The sequence below is a fragment of the Oncorhynchus clarkii genome, chromosome 3 (assembly GCF_045791955.1).
Source record: "Oncorhynchus clarkii lewisi isolate Uvic-CL-2024 chromosome 3, UVic_Ocla_1.0, whole genome shotgun sequence".
In the NCBI taxonomy this organism is placed as follows: domain Eukaryota; kingdom Metazoa; phylum Chordata; class Actinopteri; order Salmoniformes; family Salmonidae; genus Oncorhynchus; species Oncorhynchus clarkii.
In genome coordinates this window covers 41,332,482-41,351,750 of record NC_092149.1, presented here as the reverse complement: position 1 = coordinate 41,351,750, position 19,269 = coordinate 41,332,482, and the positions used below count along the sequence as shown (strand labels likewise).

General features: G+C 43.7%; 1 pseudogene; it reads left to right on the top strand.

Moving 5' to 3' along the window:
- The first annotated feature begins 1,450 nt into the window (after positions 1-1,450).
- On the top strand, positions 1,451-18,638 carry LOC139405975 (delta-type opioid receptor-like; annotated as a pseudogene).
- The last annotated feature ends 631 nt before the right edge of the window (positions 18,639-19,269 follow it).

The window sequence follows — 19,269 nt, the reverse complement described above, 5'->3', positions numbered from 1 at the left end:
TGGCGCAGCGGTCTAAGGCATTGCATCTCAGTGCTAGAGGTGACACTACAGACCCTGGTTCGATCCTGGGCTGTATCAGAACCAGATGTGATAGGGCGGTGCACAATTGGCCCAGCATCACCCAGGTTAGGGGAGGGATTGGTCTGAGTAGCCCGTCATTGCTGTGGAATGTAGCATTTACTGTAAGGGTCAAGGACAAACTTAGTTATACAAATAAAAATAGAAAACTTAGAAATTAATATGTCTTATTCTGATAAAATGAGTAACAGGGTTGTGTTGGTTAGAGTGATACACTCAATCAAGACTGAAAATATTGGAAAAATATGAAAAATAGAAGAGAGGACTTACCTTTGGTCTACCCATGGTGTTAGCAAATGGTTTGAGGATGTCATTTCATGTGTCATGTGTCTCATTGTTTTTTCTCTTGCTCTGCCAGGCTAAATAGGTTTAGGGACACAACTTCAGTGCATAATTGATATCATTAAACAAATTCTTTGAACAACTACAAGAGACATAAATCAACAAAATCATACCAACATTTTTTGGATTTGAACTGTTATATTTGATGTGCAAGTTGGTCATCAAGAAGGTGGGACAATAGAAAAATGCCATTTTAGGGGAACCATTTTTTGTCTACAACTATATTTACATTTTGTCACAGGACAAGTATAATATACACAACAAGTGCATGTTTTAGTATTTTGGGCATGGATTATTTGAAATTTCATGGGTGGGACAGAAAATGTCCTCCAATTCTGGAATGACCAATGGGAGTAAAAAGTACATATTTCCTTTATGAATGTAGTGGAGTATAAGTTTAAAAAAATATATATATATCAATATTAAATGTTATTGCTGTCATAAGTGCCTCGAAGAAATTGTTGTAGAAACCAAGCCATTAATTTTTTTGAAAACTGGGTGGACCTGAAAAGAATATGTAATGTTTTACTGCATTATTTTCATTTTAGCAACCAGCCTAATAGACATTAGCCATTAGGGTAGGCTATCATGCAGGATGTCGTCTCGATGCCCATTAACTTGCGCATTAGGCTAATGTCAATTACAAAATTAGAGAGCAATTTAAGAGCAAAGCACGCACACCTACCCTTGTCTTGCTTCGCACCAGTGTGTCCTCGCCAAGGGAAGTAGATTGCACTTGCCCCCGCCGTCACCACCCCGTTGCATTGCGCGTACCTCGTACAGGGATAGGATCGGATACCTGTCTTTCAGAACATCTTTCCATACCTTCGCCAGAGCCTGAGATGTCAGTGATCACAATTGAATGAGGTCTGATCAGTGCTTTCACACGTCCCTCGTCTGCTCTCGTGCGCTCAACAAAATCTGTATTTGGGGAGTCTGCAAGCATCTGCACTACAGGAAAGGAAAAGGCATCACTGACCTTGAATATAACAAAGTTTTATCTACTAGGCTAATATTGCACCTGAATATGATGGAGTTTCCTACCCTGTCTGCGGCTGATTTAGCCAACCTGTATTCTGTGATCCCTTTCAATGCCACATTGCCTGAGGATTCTACAGGGCTGCCATCAAGAGGCAATGACACCGAGAAGGGTTCTTCGAAGGACACCACAAGTATTATAATCGCAGTATCTATAACTGCTCTCTACTCTATTATATGCATTGTTGGACTGCTTGGAAACATCCTCGTTATGTATGGAGTGGTGAGGTAAGAAAGCCTATCTACTGTAGCTCTTTTGGTGACCCTAATGGAAATAACTAATACAAGCACTCTTATGTCCATTTTCTACTGTGAAGTGATTGCATTTTAATGTTGAATATCACCACAAGTGAACTGATATAGTTTATTATATAATCAGAGGCATTTGCATCCTCCAGCTAACTCACATTATTTCGGATAGGCTATGTAGTGCCACAGGTGCATAGTGAGAAAAGGAGACAACAAACCCACCCCACTCATGCCCTACCATCCACCAAGCTCTAGCATGAAGCAGTTAAATTGCAGTAGTGGAAAAAGTACTCAATTGTCATATTTGAATAAAGTAAAGATACCTTAATTGAAAATGACTTAAGTGAAAGTGAAAGTACCCAGTAATACTACTTAAGTAAAAGTCTAAAAGTATCATTTTTTTATTTACTTAAAGTACAGTGGTGGAAAAAGTACTGAATTGTCATACTGGTTAATAAGTAGCAAGTACAAATAAATGTGGTACATCAAATTCCTTATATTAAGCAAACCAGATGCAACAATTCACTTATTTACATTTATGGACAGCCAGGGGCACACTCAGACATAATTTACAGCGCCCCTCTGTCTCAGTATGTGTAGCTTATACACTGCTCAAAATAATAAAGGGAACACTTAAACAACACAATGTAAATCCAAGTCAATCACACTTCTGTGAAATCAAACTGTCCACTTAGGAAGCAACACTGATTGACAATAAATTGCACATGCTGTTGTGCAAATGGAATAGACAACAGGTGGAAATTATAGGCAATTAGCAAGACACCCCCAATAAAGGAGTGGTTCTGCAGGTGGTGACCACAGACCACTTCTCAGTTCCTATGCTTCCTGGCTGATGTTTTGGTCACTTTTGAATGCTGGCGGTGCTTTCACTCTAGTGGTAGCATGAGACGGAGTCTACAACCCACACAAGTGGCTCAGGTAGTGCAGCTCATCCAGGATTGCACATCAATGCGAGCTGTGGCAAGAAGGTTTGCTGTGTCTGTCAGCGTAGTGTCCAGAGCATGGAGGCGCTACCAGGAGACGGGCCAGTACATCAGGAGATGTGGCGGAGGCCGTAGGAGGCCAACAACCCAGCAGCAGGACCGCTACCTCCGCCTTTGTGCAAGGATGAGCAGGAGGAGCACTGCCAGAGCCCTGCAAAAGACCTCCAGCAGGTCACAAATGTGCATGTGTCTGCTCAAACGGTCAGAAACAGACTCCATGAGGGTGGTATGAGGGTCCGACGTCCACAGGTGGGGGTTGTGCTTACAGCCCAACACCGTGTAGGACGTTTTTCATTTGCCAGAGAACACCAAGATTGGCAAATTCGCCACTGGCGCCCTGTGCTCTTCACAGATGAAAGCGGGTTCACACTGAGCACATGTGACAGACATGACAGTCTGGAGACGCCGTGGAGAACGTTCTGCTGCCTGCAACATCCTCCAGCATAACCGGTTTGGCAGTGGGTCAGACATGGTCTGGGGTGGCATTTCTTTGGGGGCCGCATACCTCCATGTGCTCGCCAGAGGTAGCCTGACTGCCATTAGGTACCGAGATGAGATCCTCAGACCTCTTGTGAGACCATATGCTGGTGCGGTTGGCCCTGGGTTCCTCCTAATGCAAGACAATGCTAGACCTCATGTGGCTGGAGTGTGTCAGCAGGTCTTGCAAGAGGAAGGCATTGATGCTATGGACTGGCCCTCCCGTTCCCCAGACCTGAATCCAATTGAGCACATCTGGGACATCATGTCTCGCTCCATCCACCAACGCCACGTTGCACCACAGACTGTCCAGTAGTTGGTGGATGCTTTAGTCCAGGTTTGGGAGGAGATCCCTCAGGAGATCATCCACCACCTCATCAGGAGCATGCCCAGGCGTTGTAGGGAGGTCATACAGGCACGTGGAGGCCACACACACACTACTGAGCCTCATTTTGACTTGTTTTAAGGACATTACATCAAGTTGGATCAGCCTGTAGTGTGGTTTTCTACTTTAATTTTGAGTGTGACTCCAAATCCAGACCTCAATGGGTTGATAAATTTGATTTCCATTGATAATTTTTGTGATTTTGTTGTTAGCACATTCAACTATGCAAAGAAAAAAGTATTTAATAAGAATATTTAATTCATTCAGATCTAGGATGTGTTATTTTAGTGTTCCCTTTATTTTTTTGAGCAGTGTATATCAGATGCTGTCTGGTCAGAAAGCATCTGACATTGTTGCTGCCCGTAATATTGACTGCAATGGAAGGCAGCAAGCATTTGGCCTAACTTGATAAAAAAAATATATATAAAAAAATAGCAACTCAGCATTGAGCTAAACAGAGTAACCTCAGTTGTGAATTGTCCTGGCGCACCAAATAAAAGTGTAAGGGGAGCCAGTTTGGATTTGGCTTCAGACCAATCATCAGAGTACGCAGCTGAACACTGTATGCTGGCAACACTCAGTTTGTTATTTTAACTAAAACATAACCTGTAATGAACACGATGGGAGACAGAGAGCTGGTTTCAATCGCAGGTCGCAGTAGGTGTTTATTTGTCAGGGACCACAGGAGGAGGCAGGTAGTTGGGTCCAGGGGCAGGCAAAAGGTCATACACATGTGGTCCAAAAAGGCAACAGTACAGGCAGGGAAAAGGCTAGTAACGTAGGTAAATGCTTGAGCTTATCGGTAGGTAGTTGGTGAGGGCTCTTTGCCAATGCACAGACGGGACAGGAATCCAGACACAGGAGGCAGGTGGTTAGTCCAAGATGTTTATTAACTTCTTGACGCTACCAATCCCTGTAGCGGGATAATTTCCGTCTGCAACCGCTGAATAGCATAGCGCAACAGTCAAATAATATTACTAGAAAATATTCATATTCATGAAATCACAAGTGCAATATTTTGAAACACAGCTTAGCCTTTTGTTAACCACCCTGTTGTCTCAGATTTTGAAATTATGCTTTACAGCGAAAGCAGTCCAAGCGTTTGTGTAAGTTTATCAATAGCCTAAGCATAGCATTATGTACACTTAGCATCAGGAAGCTTGGTCACGAAAATCAGAAAAGCAATCAAATTAACCGTTTACCTTTGATGACCTTAGGATGTTTTCACCCACGAGACTCCCAGTTACACAGCAAATGTTCCTTTTGTTCCATAAAGATTATTTTATACCCAAAATACCGACGTTTGTTGTGTTATGTTCAGAAATCCACAGGAAAGAGCGGTCACGACAACGCAGACGGAAATTCCAAATAGTCTTCATAATGTCCACAGAAACATGTCAAACGTTTTTTATAATCATTCCTCAGGTAGTTTTTAAAATATATATTTGATAATATATCAACCGAGTGTGTAGCTTTTTCCATAACAGCGGGAGGAACAATGGCCGGTTTACTCAATTGCGCACCAACTCACTCTGAGAGCCCCCACCTCTCCACTTACGCAATGTGATCCTTCACACTCATTTTTCAAAATAAAAGCCTGAAACTATGTCTAAAGACTGTTGACACCTTAGGGAAGCCACAGAAAAAGGAATCTGGTTGATATCCCTTTAAATGGAGGACAGGCACGCATAGGAACACAGACATTTCAAAAGAATAATCCTGATTGGATTATCCTCAGGCTTTCGCCTGCAATATCAGTTCTGTTATACCCACAGACAATATTTTTACAGTTTTGGAAACTTTAGAGTGTTATCATAATCTGTCAATTATATGCATATTCTAGCAACTGGTCATGAGAAACATAACATAAAAATAGTGCCCCCTTGCTTCAAGAGGTTAACAATCCAAAAGGGATAGGTAAGAAGATGGGAGTCCAGAAAAACAGGCAAAGGTCAAAACTGGGAGGACCAGTAAAGAGAATAGAACAGCAGGAGCACAGGAAAAACATGCTGGTTGACTTGAACATACAAGATGAATTGGCACAGAGAGACGAATAAATACACTGTGGAAAATAAGTGACACCTGGAGGGGGTGGAGACAATCAAAAGGACAGGTGAAACAGATCAGGGTGTGATGGAACTTGCGTGTCAGTAGCTCTGTAGTCTGGGTGATCCCAGGATGGCTAGAACTCAGCGAGGTATGGCACTATTGCATTTAGTTGGGGTCTGACGGACGCCGGAATGTAGGTCTTGCCTGCAGGGGTGTCGGGAGGTGCTGGGTCGTGGCGTAGGGCCTCTTGGACGGCTGATTGGATTTCCCACTGTATGGGTCCCACAAGACCGAGGCAGGATGGGCTTGGGAGCTGGGTTAGAGGAAGGGGAGTCAAATAGACGGGATAAGGAATCAGCCTTCACATTGTTTTTTGCCAGGCAGATTGGTGAAGTTGAAATTGGGTGAAGAAGACTGCCCAGCGTGCCTGTCTGGGGTTGAGCCTCTTAGCACTTAAGTACTCCAAATTGCATTGGTCGGTAAGGACAAGGAATGGGTGATGAGCTCCCTCTAACTAGTGGTGACACTCTTCAATAGCCAGCTTAATGGCAAGGAACTCTCGGTTCCCGACATCATAGTTCCTCTCAGTGGGTGACAGTTTCTTGGAAAAGAGCCACATCGGTGTAATTTGGGAGGTGTACCTACCCGCTGAGAGAGAAGCGCTCCGAGGCCGACTTCAGATGCATCAACCTCCAGAACAAAATGAAGGGTAGGATCTGGCTGCCTAAGGATGGGTGCAGAGGTGAAGAGGCGTTTCAAGGTCTCAAATGCCGTAAGGGCGGTGTCGGTCCATTGGAGGTTATGGGTGAGAGCTGAGAGAGGAGCGGTTGTGCTGCTGCAGTTTCGGATGAACCGGCAGTAGTTGGAAAATCATAGGAAACGTTGTAGTTCCTTTACGGTGGTGGGTTTGGGCCAGTTAAGCACGGCCGTGACTTTGCCTTCGTCCATGTTGACCCCTCCTAGGAAGGTTACCGTAGTAACGTGAAATGCGCTCTTCTTAGCATTGACATAAAGATGATGGTCCTGTAGCCGTTGGAGGACCTGTTGCACATGCTGTATGTGTTCTGCAATCGAGTGAGAGTAGATCAAGATGTCGCCAATGTACACGATGAGGAACTGGTTGATCAAGTCCTGGAAAACTTAATTCATGAAGGACTGGAAGACTGCGGGATCATTGGTGAGACCGTAGGCCATAACCAGGTATTCGTAGTGACCCCTAGAGGTGATGAATGTCATCTTCCACTCATCCCCACTTCTGATATGGACCAGGTTGTAAGCACTACGTAGGTCCAGTTTGGAGTAGATGGTAGCCTGTCCAACTTGTTTTAGTGGGGCTGAAATCAGAGGGAAGCGATTCTTGATGGTAATTTCATTGAGGGGTTGGTAATCTGTGCAGGGACTGGATGCAGTGGATGGACGGATGAATCCCATGTTGAGGGCCTCTTCTATATAGGTGTCCATTGCCTCATTCTCTGGGATGGACAAGGGGTTGATCTGACCCTTAGGGAGCGATGCCCCAGGAAGGAGGTTGATTGTGCAGTCCTCCGGGCAAGGAGGGGGCAGAATGGATGACTTTCTTGCTGAAGACACTCAGGAACTGGGCATATACAGGTGGGATGTGGGTTGGAATGGCAGACTCCAATCCTTCTATAGAGATGGCTCGACAGGTTAGATTGAAGCAGTTCTTAAACAGGTGGGAGACCATGACAGCAGTTCCACTTGCCACCAGGAGATGACAGGGTTGTGAAGGCTTAGCAAGGGGTGACCGAGGATGAGGGGGTTCTTTAGGTGAAGACAACACCACTAACTGAATGACCTCAGAGTGAAGGAGGCCAATCTGAAGTGTGATAGTGTCGGTCATGCGAGTCACAAGACCAGTTCTGAGAGGTTGTCCGTCCAGCGCATTAATCCTAAAGGGAGGATTAACAGGGATTAGTTTGACTCTTAACTGTTGTGCCAATTGTTTGTCAATAAAATGACCTGCAGCCCCCCCGAGTCCACTAGTCCCTCCACAAACTGAGTGACCCCATTAGCAGAAAGAAGAGCAGGGATAGCAAACTGCCTTTTGGTAATATTCAAAAACGTAGAGGTGCTTACCTGTGCGGAAGTGGAGTGGTTGTGGGCGAACCGGACAGCTATTGAGTACATGGTTATTCTCTCCACAATAGAGACACAGGTATTCACATAACCTCCAATGTCTTGCATGGGTTTGGGGCTTTTAGACCATGGTGGACGAGAGAAGGGAGTAGAAGACTCGCAGGCCATGGATGACTGTATATGTCTGCGGTCCACCAGTAGGTTGCCAATGGATTTGGACATCCGGATGTATTGGTTTAGGTCCATTAAATCTCCTCTGCAGGCCAGTTCGGTCTGTGACTACCGATTAAGAGTTCTCCGGTAGACTGTAAGGAGAGCTGGTTCATTCCATCCAGTGCTGGCAGCCATGGTGCGGAACGCAAGGGCATACTCAGTGATGGAGCGACGGCCCTGTCGCAGCTCACATAACAGGTCCCCGATGTGACGACCTGAAACTGAATGGTCGAACACCAAGAGAGCGTGGAAACGTGATTCAGACAGATCAGAACTTTGAGCGGCCCACAGGGCTGCGACCCAATCCAGAGCTTTGCCTGTGAGTAGGGAGATGACGAAGTCCACCCTGTCTTTGTCAGAGGTGGAGTCAGCGGGGTGATGGCGGATGTACAGGTTACATTGCATGAGAAATCCTTGACATTTCCTTAGGGAGCTGACGTATTTATAAGGCATGGATATGGGGAGATGAACGAGAGGAGGCTGTGGCACCTGATATTGATGAGGCAGGAATGGACTGGCGAAGGAGGTTGCAGAGTTCATCGATTCGTTCCTCCTGTCAGCTGCAGCGCCGCTGAATCCATCTGTCGTTTTTGGGTGAGGTATTCTGTAATGAACAATATGGGAGATAGAGAGCTGGTTTCAAGCCCAGGGCGCAGCAGGGGTTTATTTGTCAAGGACCACGGGAGGAGGCAGGTAGCTGGGTCCAGGGGCAGGCAGAAGGTCATACACAGGGAGTCCAAAAAGGCAACAGTACAGGCAGGGAAAAGGCTAGTAACGTCGTCCGGGAAATCAGGCAATAGGTTGATAACAGGAAATCCGATAGGCTAAAGAACAGACAGGGAATAGGCGTCATTAGTGAGGCATGCAAAAAAAAAAAAAATAAATAAATAAATAAATAAATAAAAACATACACGGGAGGGGGAACCCAGCACTCCGAATAGTAGTTTGTCACAAAACAAACAATACCTCACAATGATGGGGTGCAAAGAACTGAAATAAGTAGTGTGTGATAATGACATACAGGTGTTTGAACAGGTGATCAGAATTCAGGTGATTGGAATCTGGAGAGGGGGATCTATGTGTTTGAGAGTGTGAGCTGGAAAGTGGGCTGGAAAGTGAGCTGCGTTCGGGGGATCTACGTGTTTGAGAGTGTGAGTTGGAAGCAGAAGTTACATAACCAATCTTTGTTAAACATAAATACCAAACTTGTTTTTGCATGGATTCTGTGAAGCGTTTAGATTTTAACAGCTAGGACTGTTATTTCTTGTCTCAGAATCCTGCTTAACTGACAGGTTAAAGTCTGCTTGAAAGAGCTAACCTAACTAATTGCTTGAAATGTGAGAGTGGGAGGATATCCTTGTCTTTCTCACTAGCCGTGAGAAATGTGACTGTTCCTGTTGCAAAAACAATGTCCTATCCCGGAGCTGGAGTAAATGACATTACTAAGCTGCTCCTGAATGTACTACGCCAGGACATGGACATCGATTCTATCGAAGTCCATGTGGGTTCTAACGTATAAAAGGCAGCTCTGAACAGTTGAATTTGGATTTCAAAGAGCTGATTGACTTTCTGCTAGACACTAATAAAAGATCCATCATATCTGGCCCTGTGCCCTCTGAATTGTGGTATTGAAGGGTTTAGCAGGATTCTTTCTCTTCACAACTGGCTATGTGATTATTGCAGCTCATCAATGGGTGTAACTTTTGTTGACAATTTCGATACCTTTTGGAAACAAAACATGTTTTACAAGGAGGATGGGATCCACCCAAATAATTTGGGTTCCTGGGTCCGTTCACAGCATTATAAGCCTGTGTTGAGACAATGACTTGATAGCTCAGTTAATCCATACCATTGTGTTGCTGAGTCATCATAATGCTTTAGCAAATGTACATTATACCAGGGGCATTGATAGACACAATCAAAGTAACCTAATTTATGTCCCTCTAACTGCCCTGAATGCCTTTGCTGATCCTATATCTATTGTATGCAGCAATCATGTGCATATGAACCAGATTTATGCTATTAGCACTGAGGCAGTGTGCCCTAGTAGGAAGTCCACTGTGTGCAGCTCACCCTCCACTAACATAAATAACATGAGAATAACTACTTCTGCTAAGCTTCCCTGTGCTCTAAATGGCCCACGCTAACATATGTAGCTTAAGAAACCAGGTTCATGAAATTAATAACTTGCTAGTAACAGATGACATTCATATTCTGACTTATCTCTGAAACTCACTTCGACAATACCTTGATAAAATGGTAGCAATTCAAGTTTCTAACATTTACAGAAAAGACAAATGCCAGGTGTTGCTGTTTATATTCAGAACCACATTCCTGTAAAGATTAGAGGGGATCTCATGTTAAATACTGTTGAAGTAATATGGCTACAGGTTCATCTGCCTCACCTAAAGCACATTCTGGTGGGAAGCTGCTATAGATCACCAAGTGTTAGTATCTGGATAGCATGTGTGAAATGCTTGATAATGTATGTAATATCTGTCACGCCTGCTCCCTCTCCCCTCGAGCGCCAGGCTCCCAAGCAATGCGCACTCCTGACACCATCATTACCACACCAGCCACCCCCCCCCCCCCCCCATCACGCGCATCAGCGATTATTGGACTCACCTGGACTCAATCATCTCTGTCATTACCTTCGCTATATCTCTGTGGTTCCCTGCTCTGTTTCCTGTTTCTGCATTAATGTTCTTATGTCTTTGTATACCTGTGTACTGACGCTGGTCCTGTTACCTGTATGTTCCCCATTACATTTTAAACTCCCGGACCTGCTTCTCATCTCCAGCATCGGTCCTTACATTATCAACAGAGAGGTATACTTTCTGGGTGATTTAAATATTAAAAGACTTTCATCAAACGGCCTCTCAAGAAAAAGCTGAAAACTGTAAGTAGTGCCTGCAATCTGGTTCAGGCTATCAGTCAATCTACCAGGGTCGTTAAAAATAGCACAGGAATGAAATCATCAACATGTATTGATCACATCTTTACTAATTCTGTAGAAATGTGCTTGAAAGCAGTATCCAGATCCATTGGATGTAGTGATCACAATATAATAGACATATTTAGGAAAACCAAAGTTCAAAAGGTTGGGTCTAATATAGTGTATAATAAAAAAAATCTAAATTCAACCTTTATTTAACTAGACAAGTCAGTTAAGAATAAATTCTTATTTACAATGATGGCCTACTCCTGCCAAACCCAGACAACGCTGGGACAATTTATGCCACCCAATCACTGCTGGATGTGACGCAGCCTGGATTTGAACCAGGGACTGCAGGGACTCGAGACCCCAAAAAGTTGTTGATGTAAAGCATATTTGTTGGTCCATGGTGTGAGATGAGGACCAAACCGAAGTGGCACTTGACACATTTATGAAATTGCTTATCCCAGTTACTAATAAGCATGCACCCATTTAAGAAAATGACTGTAAAACTGTTACATCCCCATGGATTGATGAGGAATTTAGAAATGGTGAGGGATGAGGCAAAAGGAATGGCAAATAAGTCTGGCTGCACAACTGGTTGGCAAACGTACTGCAAATTGAGAAATCATGTGACTAAACTGAATAAAAAGAAGAAACTACACCATGAAACAAAGACAAATGACATAAAGCATGATAGTAAAAAGCTTTGGAGCACCTTCAATGACATTTTGGGGAAAAAGGTACACTCCATCATTCATTGAATCAGATGGCTCATTCGTCACAAAAGCCACTGCCAACTACTGTAATGATTTTTTTCATTTGCAAGATTAGCAAACTTAGGCGTGACATGCCAGCATGTCAATACACATCCAAGTATATCTGACCAAATTATGAAAGACAAGCATTGTCATTTTGAATTCCGTAAAAGTGCGTGTGGTAAAGGTAGAAAAATTATGGTTGTCTATCAACCATGACAAGCCACTGACAACTTGGATGGAAAATTACTGAGGATAATAGAGGACAATATTGCCACTCCTATTTGCCATATCTTCAATTTAAGCCTACCAGAAAGAAAGTGTGTGCCCTCAGGCCTGGAGGGAAGCAAAAGTTATTCTGCTACGTAAGAATAGTAAAGCCCCCTTTCCTGGCCCAAATAGCTGACCAATCAGCCTTTTACCAACCCTTAGTAAACTTTTGGGAAAAAATGTGTTTGACCAGATACACTGACATTTAAAAGTACAGCACGTACGGCAGTTTTATTGTTCTTTGAACTCACAACGAAACAAGAGAGTGCTCTATTATCCAATATCTGGATCAATTGTGCTATTTTGTTCGTTTTTTTGTTTTGTGTAACTTATTTCTTAACATACTGTGTACATAATGTTGCTGCTACCGCCTCTTATGATTGAAAATAACTTCTGGACATCAGAACAGCAATTACTCACCGCGGACAGGAAGACACTTTTTCCTTTAACGAGTCCGACAAGAAGAATATCCTGCTTTCACGGGAACAGGCCCAGAGCCTCGCCTTTTGAATTAAGAAAAGGCACAGGAAAAGGTGCTGCAGATCAGGCAGCCTTCTGAGAATCCGTAGGCGAACGAGAACTCCCACTGCCATCCGTTCTTCTTGCTAACGTGCAATCATTGGAAAATAAAATTGATGATCTATGATTAAGATTATCCTACAAACGGGACATTAAGACATAGCTGAATGACAATACGGACAATATAGAGCTAGCGGGATTTTCCATGCACTGGCAGAACAGAGACGCTACCTCTGGTAAGACGATATTTGTCTATTTGTCAATAACAGCTGGTGCTCAATGTCTAATATTAAAGAAGTCTTGAGGTATTGCTCACCTGAGGTAGAGTACCTTAAGATAAGCTGTAGACCACACTATCTACCAAGAGAGTTCTCATCTATATTATTCATAGCAGTCTATTTACCACCACAGAGCGAAGCTGGCACTAAGACTGCTCTCAACCAACTCTATAAGGCCATAAGCACAGAAGAAAATGCTCACCCAGAAGTGGCGCTCCTAGCGGCCGGGGACTTTAATGCAGTCAAACATAAATCAGTTTTACCTCATTTTACCAGCATGTCACTTGCAACCAGAGAAAAAAATCCTAGATGACCTTTACTTCACACACAGAGATGCATACAAAGCTCTCCCCGGCTCTCCATTTGTCAAATATGACCATAATTCTGTCCTCCTGATTCCTGCTTACAAGCAAGAACTAAAGCAGGAGGTACCCGTGACTCGCTCAATACGGAAGTGGTAAGATGACGCAGATGCTACACTACAGGACTGTTTTGCTAGCACAGACTGGAATGTGTTCCGGGATTCATCCAAGGGCATTGAGGAGTACACCACCTCAGTCATCGGCTTCATCAATAAGTGCATCGACAACGTCGTCCCCACAGTGACTGTACGTACAGTTGTGTCATACTGCAGCACACCTTGTGTGCTGCCGTAGCATTCTGTGGAACGTCATTTAATTGTCAGCCATTTTTTCTGTTACTGCAAGTTATTGCTAGTTTGACCACCAGACGGCATCTTTGAGAAGCATTTGATAGTATTCCGTATTGGCATTACCTGAGAATTGAAAACCTTTTTTGTAATAACATTAATATATGGGATTGATTTTAAGAAATTTGGCTTAATTAATTTGATTAATATTATGGTGTTTCTATTCAGAGAAAAATGAAAAAATTTAACTCTCAGGGTTTCCGTTAGGATGAAATTACTGTACAACATGACTGTTGGGAGTAGGCTACAGGATTGGAGGATTCTAAATTGTTTGCCTTATCTAGACAACTTTGTTCCAATATTTCTGTAAATCAGTGATATTTATTTCCATAGTAATTCATTATGGATCCATAACTAAATCAACATCTGCATTTTGAAATAGTATTTTTTTTATCATTATTTTATTAACAAAATGTGTTTATTTGTTTATTAGGCTACTGTGCAGTCTACAATACATACTGTAGTAACATGGGAAAGTCCCTAATTCCTTACATAAGGGAGAGCAGGCCATGTTTGTACTACAGAATGTAGAGCACGCGGGAGACTGGTTTCAAAACCCCGTTGGGGAGGAAGGAGTGGGCTAACCTTGTAAATAAGAATTTGTTCTTAACTGATTCCATATGTGTTATTTCATAGTTGTGATGTCTTCACTATTATTCTACAATGTAAAAAATACTAAAAATATTGAAAAATCCTGGAATGAGTAGGTGTGTCCAAACTTTTGACTGGTACTTGCTGGAACGGAAAATTTGTCGCTGTACAACGTGGCAGTCGGCAGTACAGTACTGGGCTATTTAGCTAAAGAATCCCTGTGTCATGCGAATGAGAGACCATAGTTCAAATTCCCATATGGGGGGGAAAGAGTAGGCTTGTCTCAGAGTACCCATGCTTGTCTCAGAGCAGTGCAAAATGGTGCTAAAATAGTTGTAGGCTTTTGCTTCTAAATACAATATGCTCTTTACATAAATAAGACCTACACCATTTTTAACAGTATATCTACAAATATTTTTTTCAATGACATGACTCTCCGCAAATAATTACATTAGAGGATTGGGGGACTGTATTAATATCTAAGGGGCATTTATATAATTCTAAATGAATCAAAAAAAATTTAAAGTAATGATATTTTGGAGATTTCATTTTCATTTAACCTAGAGTGAGTGAGAAAAAGGCAATTCTTGAACATGGGGTGAGACATTCTCACTAATTTGTAAATAGTCAGTTTGATATTTTAGAATTATTTATTTCAGGAGAAAACTAACTTAATTATTTAGCAGACATCACTTGCTTATATTCAGTCAACACATATCTTAAGAATACCATGGAACATTTGAACATTTTCATTTCTCCATGCTTGTCTTGCTTGCTTGCTGAAATAGACGTCCGCAGTGGGAAAGCTATGTATTCTGTGCCAACTTCGTGGTATCTCTTCGGTTACACATCCTTGGAATAGCAGAACAGCATAACGGTCTGAGCGGCACTTGCTGTGCCTGGTGAGCAGTTGGTCATGTTCTGTTGTCAGAAGAGGAATGGAAATGTCAGGGTGAACCTGCCACGTATGTTGACTCTGCCTGTCAGAGATGGAGTTCCAGAGCTCACAGGTGTGCCTGGCATGGACTGTGACTCCATCTCATTCCTCGCCCTTTTCAACGAGTGAGTGAGTCAATGATTCTAATGATTAGTCTGACAAACAAAGAACTTTGCATCCTGCAGGCCCAGGCATGGATTAAAGCTGGCGAGACATTCAATAACGTCATCTTCACAGATGAATCAACCATGGCCCTTGAGCAATTTGCTCAAAATTGCTACAGAAAAAAAGTTAGAAGATTAACGAAAGCATAAAGATGTTGATGAAGAAATGCTGTTTTGAGTTAGACATGTAACACTTTAGACTACTTAAGCATCGAATAAATTGAAAGTTGCGCCGCAGTTGCCGCCGGTTGTTGTTTTTTTACATGTTAAATAAAGGTTCAAAGGCAAGTCAGGTAAGAACAAATTCATATTTATAATGAATGCCTATCCCGGATGACGTTGGGCCAATTGTGTGCCGCCCTATGTGCCATAGGGCGGCACACAATTGGCCCAATTGGGAGTTATGGCTCCCGAGTGCCTCCCAATCACGGTCAGATTTGATACAGCCTGAATTCGAACCAGGGACTGTAGACCGCTGCACCACTCGGGAGCCATAACTTACACACATATATATATACATATAAAAAACATTTTCAGAACATTAACCGTGTGTAGGTAGATAGAGACAAATTGTTTGTTGCAAGTTGCGGGGGGGGGGGTAAAGGTTGAATAGTCTATTGTTCAGCTAATAGCCCATCCTGCTACACTTGTGAAAAACAAATAATAATACTTTTCAATATGTTAAAGATTCCAATTAATAAAGTGTTTTTAGTCACAATCGGCCCAAACCCAATTGATACATTTGGGCACAGTCGATAGCGTGCTGGACTTCGGGCTAGAATGTTGAGGGTTTGAAACCTGCTCCCTGCTTGTTTCATTACATTATTACGCTGGTCTCTGAGCAAATAGCCTGGATTGTTACTCCCATCTCGTTCCTCGCTCTCTTCCACACGTCATTCAGCACGCTTGTTGGCGTGCTGACAGGATGTACTGTTTTTTATTTTGTATATATGAATTACAAATCAACCTTTAAACAGGTCAACAAAGCCGCTGGGACAGACAGATTACCAGGACATGTACTCAAAGCATCCGCTGACCAACTGTCAAGTGTTTTCACTAACATTTTCAAACTCTCCCTGACCGAGTCTGTCTTACCTACATGTTTCAAGCAGACCACCACACTAAGGTCACCTGCCTTAATGACTACTGACCCATAGCACTCACATCTGTAGCCATGAAGTGCTTTGAAAGGCTGGTCATGGCTCACATCAACAGCATCCTCCCAGACACACTAGACCCACTCCAATTTGCATACCGCCCCAACAGATCCACAGATGACGCAATCTCAATCACACTCCACACTGCCCTTTCTCAGACAAAAGGAACACCTATGTGAGAATGCTGTTCATTGACTACAGCTCAGCGTTCAACACCATAGTGCCCACAAAGCTCATCACTAAGCTAAGGACTCTGAGACTAAACACCTCCCTCTATATAACTGGATCCGGGACTTCCTGACGGGCTGCCCCCAGGTGGTAAGAGTAGGCAACAGCAAGTCTGCCACGCTGATCCTTAACACTGGGGCCCCTCAGGCATGTGTACGACTGCGTGGCCAAACACGACTCCAACACCATCATTAAGTTTGCTGATGACACAACAGTGGTAGGCCTGATCACCGACAACGATGAGACGCCCTAAAGAGAGGTCAGAGACCTGGCAGTGTGGTGCCAGGACAACAACCTCTTCCTCGATGTGAGCAAGACAAAGGAGCTGATCGTGGACTACAGGAAAAGCTCGGCCGAACACACCCCCATTAACAGCGACGGTGCTGTAGCGGAGCAGGTCGAGTTTCCTTGGTTTCCACATCACCAACGAACTATCATGGTCCAAACATACAAGGACAGTCGTGAAGAGGGCACGACAAAACCTTCCTCAGGAGACTGAGGGAGAAATGGGTGCCCAGATCCTCAAAAGGTTATACAGCTGCACCATCGAGAGCATCCTGACCGGTTGCATCACCACCTGGTATGGAAGCTGCTGAACATCTGACCGTAAGGCACAACAGAGGATAGTGCGAATGGCCCAGTTCATCACTGGGACCAAGCTTTCCGCCATCCACGACCTATATAATAGGAGGTGTCAGAGGAAAGCCCATAAAATTGTCAGACTCCAGTCACCCAAGTAATTTTCTCTACAGCACAGCAAGCGGTACCGTAGCGTACCAAAAGGCTAGGACCAAAAGGCTCCTCAACAGCTACTACCCCCAATCCATAAGACTGCTGAACAATTAATAAAATCGCCACCAGACAATTTACATTGAGCCCCCCCCTCCCTGTTGTACACTGCTGCAACTCGCTGTTTATTATCAATGCATAGTCACTTCACCCCCACGTACATGTACAAATTTACCTCAACTAAACTGTACCCTCGCACACTGACTCAGTACCGGTGCCCCCTGTGTATAGCCTCGTTATTCTTATTGTGTTACTTTTATTATTACTTTTTATTTTAGTCTACTTGGTAAATATTTTCTTAACTCTTCTTGAGTTAACTCCCTTGGTTAAGGGTTTGTAAGTAAGCATTTCACTGTAAAGTCTACACTTGTTGCATTCGGCGCATGTGACAAATAAAATTTGATTTTAATTACACCTCCGTGCAATACAGATACCTTGCCTTCTGAGATCTGTAGTATTTGACAAGCTAATAAACAGCATTGACCTCTCTCTGTCCAGATACACCAAAATGAAGACAGCCACTAACATCTACATCTTCAACTTGGCCCTGGCCGATGCTTTGGCTACCAGCACTCTGCCCTTCCAGAGTGCCAAGTACCTGATGAACACCTGGCCCTTCGGTGAGTTCCTGTGTAAAGTGATCCTCGCCATTGACTACTACAACATGTTCACCAGTATCTTCACCCTGACCATGATGAGCGTGGACCGCTACATCGCTGTGTGCCACCCGGTCAGGGCCCTGGACTTTAGAACACCTGCCAAGGCCAAGATGATCAACGTGTGCATCTGGATCCTCTCCTCTGCCATCGGAGTGCCCATCATGGTCATGGCGGTTACCAAGGTGACAGACAAAGGTGAACAGTCCATATGAGCTGTACCGTATGTGCTCCAGACACCAACATCCACATATCCATATGCTAACCATTTGATTGTTTATCCCTCAGGCAATACAGGCTGCATGCTACAGTTTCCTCAGCCAGACTGGTGCTGGGACACGGTGACTAAGATTTGTGTGTTCATATTTGCCTTCGTGGTGCCAACCCTAGTCATCACCATCGGTGGCGGTTTTCATAATTTGCTGGACGCCCATCCACATCTTTATCATCCTCAGGACCATGGTGCAGATCAACAGCACGAACCCCTATGTGATCGCCAGCTGGCACCTGTGCATCGCGCTGGGCTACATGAACAGCAGCCTCAACCCCCTGCTCTATGCCTTCCTGGACGAGAACTTCAAGAGGTGCTTTAGTGATTTCTGCCTGCCTTTCCGCTCCAAAAAAGGACCAGAGCAGCTTCTCCAGAGCCCGCAACTCCACGCGAGAGCCTACCACCGTGTGTCCGCCTAGAGTGTTGGTGAGGAAGCCTGTATGACTAGGCATGGAGCAGTGTCCTGGAGACTCCCGCTCACGGACAGTCCAGGCAGACTTACAGACTGATGTCACACAGTTCTCCACAGATTCCTGACAGTAGCTCTGGCTTTAGGCCTACAGCACAAAACCAACTGCAACATTTGCATAGAGTGTGATGTTAAATTTTTTGGCCTATCCAGACAAACTAGATTTACTCTTCCTCTAGCCTAACATAGCAAGCATAAATTCCCCCATCCGGGTTTCAGTGGAAAGGAATCTACAGTGGCTTGCGAAAGTATTCATCCCCCTTGGCATTTTTCCTGTTTTTTTGCCTTACAAACTGGAATTTAAATAGATTTTTGGAGGGTTTGTATCATTTGATTTACACAACATGCCTACCACTTTGAAGATGCAAAATATTTGTTATTGTGAAACAAACTAGAAGTAAGACAAAAAAACAGAACTTGAGCGTGCATAACTATTCACCCTCCCAAAGTCGATACTTTGTAGAGCGACCTTTTGCAGCAATTACAGCTGCAAGTCTCTTGGGGTATGTCTCTATAAGCTTGGCACATCTAGCCACTGGGATTTTTCCCCATTCTTCAAGGCAAAACTGCTACAGCTCCTTCAAGTTGGATAGTTTCTGCTGGTGT